General features: G+C 37.0%; 1 pseudogene; it reads left to right on the forward strand.

The window, feature by feature from the left end:
* The first annotated feature begins 1,409 nt into the window (after nucleotides 1-1,409).
* Nucleotides 1,410-2,398, forward strand: LOC122442566 (annotated as a pseudogene).
* Nucleotides 2,399-7,264: the final 4,866 nt, after the last annotated feature.

Genomic DNA, 7,264 nt, shown 5'->3' on the forward strand with positions numbered 1-7,264 from the left:
AAAGTCTCTTACCACAATGTATAAATAGCTGCTGCTGCAGCTAAGTTGCTTCAGTCATGTCTGACTCTGTGCGACCCCGTAGATGGCAGCCCACCAGGCTCCTCTGTCCCTGGAATTCTCCAGGCAAGAATACTGGAGTGGGTTGCCATTTCCTTCTCCAGTATTTATAGCAAATGGTTTTTAAAAAAATCACTTGAATTTCTAAAACCATCTTTCCAGATAATTCAGTTCAAAGTAGAAATAAAAATCTGTTCATTAAATAATAACAATGACAGCTCTACTTTGTATACTAGCAAAACCCTTCTCTGAGGAAAATTTACATTACTAAGTAGCTTTTGTTAGAAAGCAAAAAGGAAAAGAAATGAATGAGATGAGTTCATTGAGTTAAGGATCTTTGCAAACAACAGAAATCACCTTGGACAAAATAGAAAAAAAAATTGGTTCAATTCAGCACTGAAAGAAACAGCTAGAAAAACACAGGTCTATAAAGGGCAGAAATCACAGGTGGCTCTGGGGTTGCTTTCTGAACCAGGAAACAGAAAGCAGTGAATCAGTACAGGATGAATCAATTACTAGATGAATCAGCTACAGCTGTTTCAAGTCTTTTGATTTTGCTTAAGATTTAGTTGCCATGGAGAGCGCATAAAATTAGCCTAGGTCAGGTTTCCTGTCTATTTCTTAATCTAGAAAAGTTCAGAGTGTCTTCATTGATGGTTTCACCAAGTAGTACCTAATGGGGACATTACTTCCTCAAGAAAAATTGGAATGGTGCTATCAGAGGAAGGGGCAATGAATATGGTATGGCAAAACAACAAATTGTCCATTATGCACCATTTGATGCTAGATTTTTGCTAGGATGTTCACTACAGCGTTTATTTATAGTATCATAAAGTTACTTATCTTTATGGTAAAAAGCATTTATCACCATAAAGTTATGAGATCTCAACGTTAAATGAACTGATAAATACAAAGTATTTAAGATCATCTATGATACAGCCATTATAACTATGTTTTGAACAAATATGTAAAGAATAGAAAAAACTTACTAAGGATAAGAAGAATAAAATCTGTTTAGAGTCTATGGATTAAATTTAGTTAAAGCATTTTATTTATGCATGTAACCAACTCCTGAGAAAAATATGAAATATGTGTGCGCGTATCCATAAACTAACATCTGAACCTGTAAAGGTCACCTTATTTGGCAAAAGGGGCTTTGTAGATGTAAACATAATTAAATGAATGATCTTGAGATCATCTTAGATTGTCCTCATGACTTAGATCTAATGACCAAGGTCCTTAAAAGAGACAGAAGACAAGACAGACACAAAGAAGACATGGCCATGTGAAGACAGAGTTTAGAGTAAGGCGACCACAAGCATAAGAATGACTGGAGTCGGGGCTTTGCGAAGATGGCGGCTCCGGGGGTGTCGGAGTCAGACCTGCCAAATGCTGTGGCACTTCCGTAAAACCTCCAGGAGCAGGTGATGGCTGTCACGGCACAAGTGCAAACTCTGACCAAAAAAGTTAAAGCTAAAGCTTATCCTGCAGAGAAGGGTCTCAGCCTTTTGGAAGTAAAAGATCAGCTGTTGCTCATGTACCTTATGGATTTGAGCCATCTCATCCTGGACAAAGCCTCAGGAGGTTCCCTTCAGGGACATCCTGCAGTTTTGAGACTGGTGGAGAATCACACTGATTTGGAAAAGCTTCGTCCTTTGGACCAAAAACTGAAGTATCAGATTGACAAACCGGTGAAGACTGCAGTGACAGGCAGCCTCAGTGAGAATGACCCACTCCGTTTTAAGCCTCATCCCAGCAATATGATGAGCAAGTTGAGCTCTGAGGATGAGGAGGAAGATGAAACAGAGGAAGGCCAGTCTGGGGCTTTAGGGAAGAAATCTGGAAAAGGAACAGCTAAGGAATATGTCCCACCACGCTTGGTTCCAGTGCATTATGATGAAACAGAAGCCGAGCGGGAGAAGAAGCGCCTAGAACGAGCCAAGAGACGGCCGTTGAGCAGCTCTGTCATTCGTGAGCTAAAGGAGCAGCATCCTCAGATGCTCCAGAGGAAATCCGAGATGATCGGCATCCTCACGTTACTCGCCAGAGTCAGGAGGATCAACACAGGATTAACTATGAGGAGAGCATGATGGTGCGTTTAAGTGTCAGCAAGCGGGAGAGAGGACGGCGAAAATGAGCAAATGTCATGAGCTCGCAGCTTCATTCCCTCACGCACTTCAGTGACATCGGTGCTCTGACAGGAGGAACCCCTCATCTTGACGAGGATCAAAATCCTAAGAAGCGGAAGAAGATACCTAAGAAAGGTCGGAAGAAGAAAGGTTTTTGGAGGCGGCGGTGATTATGGTTGTACATACTTAATTTATTTTTGTCATCCGGGATACTTCTAATTTCATTGTATGTAGGTTTTTTCTTTGGAATTAATTAATCATTTACTCCGGACATGTGGAAAGATCTTTATTAATAAAATTGATTTTACTTAAAAAAAAAAAAAATGACTGGAGTCTCCAGAAGGTGGAAGAAGCACGAAACTGTTCTCTTCTTGAAAGGAGTGCAGCCCTGCTATAGACAGAAAGAAAAAATATACAACCTAAATTGGAAGTTATGTTTTACTCTGGGATCTTACTCAGGACTATAGCCCAGAAATGTAGCCTTTCAAATAGCTCTGAGGAATTGCTCCTAAGAGGGAAGGGAGGAACAGGATATTTAGGAGTTTTTACTTAAAAAGAATGTATTTGGATGTCAAAATATTACTGCTAATCACACACAAAAAAAATCTTAACGATTTTGGTGCTTTTTATGCAAGAGAAGATGCAAAAGTCTGAGCATATTGAAATTATGCTTTTGATATCCATCTTAAGATGCATATCTTGTTAGTTAACTATCAAGGGCCAGTATCCTGGTTTTTTCTCCATCCTGGATTTCCCTCAGGGTGTCTGCGGTGGCTGATGACTGGATGACTGACAGCTTGATACTGTACAACATTCTCTGTTTACTAAAATGTCAGGCAACGTTTTTTGTCCACAACACCTCGTCTTGGTCATAAATTCAAGCAAGGATTGGGGCGCATTTAATGACCAATTTGTCCCACAGTGCTAGAAAGACTCACTCCTAGATCAGGAGAGGATTCTGTTCCTAATCCACTTAATGTGTTAATTTTTGGATTAGACCCTGTTAATAATCTAAAATTCTCTGGATTACTTGTTTCTTCTAGTCTACTGTGATCCAGGAAATGTTTTCCTTTATTGCTTCTTCCCATGGCTAAAGTTGCATAATAATATTGTAATTATTCTATGTAGAGTTATATATCCGATCAATTGTCTGAAGATATTTGGACATCATCAATCTTGTTGGAGGCTTAGTTACATACTGGGTAATGCAAGAGACAGCAATCTTAGAAAATAGACAAGATATAAGTAATAAAACTAGCAATATTAATAAAGTCATCTAAAACACAGAGAGACACAAGGCATAAATAATTGGAAAACAATGAGGGAACAAATTAAAACAAGGGTTAGTTTAAATAGTTGTAATCCGGTTGCAATAAGCCATCAATTCCACAGGGGAACCAACTGGAGAAACCAAATTCTGGAGGGATCAGGTATTGAAAAAAAGAGAAATGTTTCATCTTTGTTAACAAATGTCTGTTTTATCAACTGGTTGTAAGTCATGGTTAGCATAGGAGGAAATGTTTTTTGGAAAACAAACATTTGTTGTTCAGTCACTTGGTCATGTCCAACTCTTTGCAGCCCCATGGACTGCAGCACGCCAGGCTTCCCTGCCCTTCACCATCTCCCAGAGTTTGCTCAGACTCATGTCCGTTGAGTTAGTGATGCCATCCAACCAGCTCATCCTCTGTCATCCCCTTCTCCTCCTGCCTTTAATATCAGGGTCTTTTAAACAAACCTTAAATATCAGTATATTTCAGAAACAAGTCATAAAATTATAAATCATCTTTATCAGTTCATTTAGTCCCATTTAGTTAATTTCTGTTGATCAGGGAAGTCATCAGACTTTCCGTTAGAGTTTTGTAACTTCTTACCCAGCTCAGTGCTGTGCCTAGTCGCTCAGTCATGTCTGACTCTTTGTGGCCCCATAGACTGTAGCCCACCAGGCACCTCTGTCCATGGGGATGCTCCAGGCAAGAATACTGGAGTGGGTTGCCATTTCCTTCTCCAGGGGATCTTCCTGACCCAGGGATTGAACTGGGGTCTCCTGCATTGCAGGCAGATTCTTTACCAGCTAAGCTACGAGGGAAGCCCACCCAGTTCAGTGGTATGATCTAAAAGTCAGAAACTTGTATTTGTCAAAAAGTCCTTTTTATGAATCTTCTTGAAGGTCTTCATTTTACGAAAGCATCAGAGTAAAACAATGACTAATTATAAATGACAAAAGACCTAAAATGGCCCAGATAAAGATGTGATTACAAAGCAACTGACAAGAAAGTTGGTTATTTCTGTGACATAACTTTTTAAGATAATAACTAGAATCATGAATATGTGTAATTATTATTACACTAGGACATAACAGATTTTTTAGGAACTCCATGTAAATTTTGGAATATTTACCCACACAGTATAACCTAAGATGGTTTTATCACCGCTTCTTTGACAAAGTTTCCCACGTAATTTAACATACCAAATAAACCTAATTAGTTTAAAATCTCTCTTCAGGGTGTTTCAGAGCCCTTTGGAGCATCCCAAAGTTAGCTAGAGAACTTTATTAATAAAGAACTATATTTAAAATTTGGCTTGAAATTTTTTAGCAATATCAGAGATTTTAAAACACTCGGTCAAGGGAATTCCCTTGTGGTCCAGTGGCTGGGACTCGGTGCTTTCACTGTCCAGGGCTCGGGTTCAGTCCCTGTTCAGGGAACTGAGATCCACAAGCCACGTGGTGCAGCCAAAACAAGCAAACAGAAAAACCTTTGTCAAAAAAGATCATAGGTCTCTGTGAAACAATACCTGTTCATTTAACCAAAGTGGCAATAAAATACAGGCAAATACAGGTCATTTAGTAGGCAAAGAAGCTCATAATCTATTATCAAAAGTAGCACAACTTTCCAAGAAAACATTGTTCTCTTAACAGAGAAAACCAAACTTCTGTCCTGCACCAGCTCACCCTCAATAACAAAATTTATCTACTTAATTAAATTAAATTCAGTTCCAGCCTGACCATGCACAAAACTCTTTTCTCAGGGCTCCCTTTCTGCAAACTTTCCACAACTTTCTATATCTATATTAGTTTTATCTTTTGTATTTTCCAGCTTTAGGACAAAATCACTTTTCCCCCATGACAAAATGCACTTACATTGCTCATATCTTCTTTTGTTGAAAATACACATCCTACTTTTTGTTTCATACTGAAATGTTTTCTTTATTATTACAGTAGCTTTCATGGCATATACTACAATTCTAACTCTTAAAAAACCTCCCTATCTAATGAAAACTGAGAAACAAGTAATTGTGGACTGCTTGCCAAACTAGTATTTCTTGATAGGAAAACCTAGAAACATTCCTTAACCTCTAGAAATATTCACCTTCTCAGAGCATAACTTCTTTCCTCCATGTGGTACAAGCCATATGTCTAGTAAACCCAAACATCTCTAGTTTTCCTCTCATGAGAAGAAAGTAGGTAAACTTAGACCTGTTTAGTAATTAATGGTCCAATACTTTATCCTAATTGAAATTATCTGGATATTCAGTGAATTCTCATTTAACTTAATATGGCAAATATATTTAATATATTTATATTAATAAATTTAACTTAATATGGCAAAACTTTGTAATTTTAACTTACAAAAAAATCTGGAGAAAGCATTTTTGATAGACATTCTTACCCCCAAACATAATTATTTCTAAAGAGTTCACCTGAAAACTATTTCATTTATCTCTATTTTGTAACTTATGAAAATACCATTGTAACAAGTTATTTATTTATTTATTTTTGTTAACAAACTGCAACAGAAATCACATGAACTTACTGACCTTCCATAAACCTAGGTAAAATAAAAGACATGTCTCTATTGATTAAGCCAACAAGCTTAAGCCAGATTTAATACTGATAATTAATACTCAATATTTCCTGGATCATGAGAGCCTGAAATTCATTCTGGCCAGTTTTCTTTATATTTAGAAGCATTTAATTTCTAAGTGCTTACTTTTAAGTCAGTTAAATAGAGCCCTTTTATCATTTAGTTTTGATAATACTATTCATATCATATGTATTATGTATACACAGACATATAAACAGACATAACTGGAGATCTCATAACGTCACTTTAAAACTTAGTTTTGAAGCTAGTATTACAATATAAACCTACTAGTTTATAAATAACAGAATAAGTGAAATTTATTTGCTCAGATGACTAAAGTTTTACTATCTGTGGAAAAGACTTTTAAAATTTGTGTCGGTCTTGATAAATCCTTAAAGAGGCAATGAATTAGCTTTTGGAACAGGGAGTCTTTCCAGTGGCTTGAGTTTTAAATGGTATTTTTTTTCCCCTCGGTTCCAGGTTTACCTGGTTGAACCAACAGAGGCTCAGTCTCAGGTCAGTCTGTGGGCTGTATTTACATTTCTGATTTGCAGAGATTTGCAAGACAAAGATGGCTCCTTTTAATTTCATAAAGAACTGGTCTGCTGCCTAAATAATTTTAAAAGGTTGATTTGCCTAACTATATTTTCTTTAATTTGCTTTTTTTTTTTTAATAAAGTAAGAAGATTTCCAACTAAACTAAAAATCAAGAGTTCCATGTTTTACCTCATACAATGTTGGTGGGAATGTAAGTTGGTGCATCCAGTATGGAAAACAGTATGGAGGTTCTTCAAAAAACTAAAAATAGAACTACCATATTATCTAGCAATCTCTCTCCTGGTTATATATCCCAACAAAACTAAAATTCAAAAAGATGTATGTACCCCCTATGTTTATAGCAGCACTATTCACAATAGCCAAGACATGGAAACAACTTAAATGCTCATCAACAGACAAATGGATAATGAAGGTGTGGTACATATATATAAGGGAATACTACTCAGCCATAAAAAGGGATGCCATTTGTAGCAACACGGTTGGACCTAGAGATCATCATACAAGTGACTTAAGTCAGAGAGAAAGACAAATGCCATATGATATCACTTGTATGTGGAATCTAACATATGACACAAATGAACTTATTTATGAAACAGAAACAAACTCACAAATATAGAGAACAGACTTGTGATTGCTGAGGGGTGAGGTGGGAAGGAA

This window comes from Cervus canadensis, chromosome 5 (assembly GCF_019320065.1).
Source record: "Cervus canadensis isolate Bull #8, Minnesota chromosome 5, ASM1932006v1, whole genome shotgun sequence".
Classification (NCBI taxonomy): domain Eukaryota; kingdom Metazoa; phylum Chordata; class Mammalia; order Artiodactyla; family Cervidae; genus Cervus; species Cervus canadensis.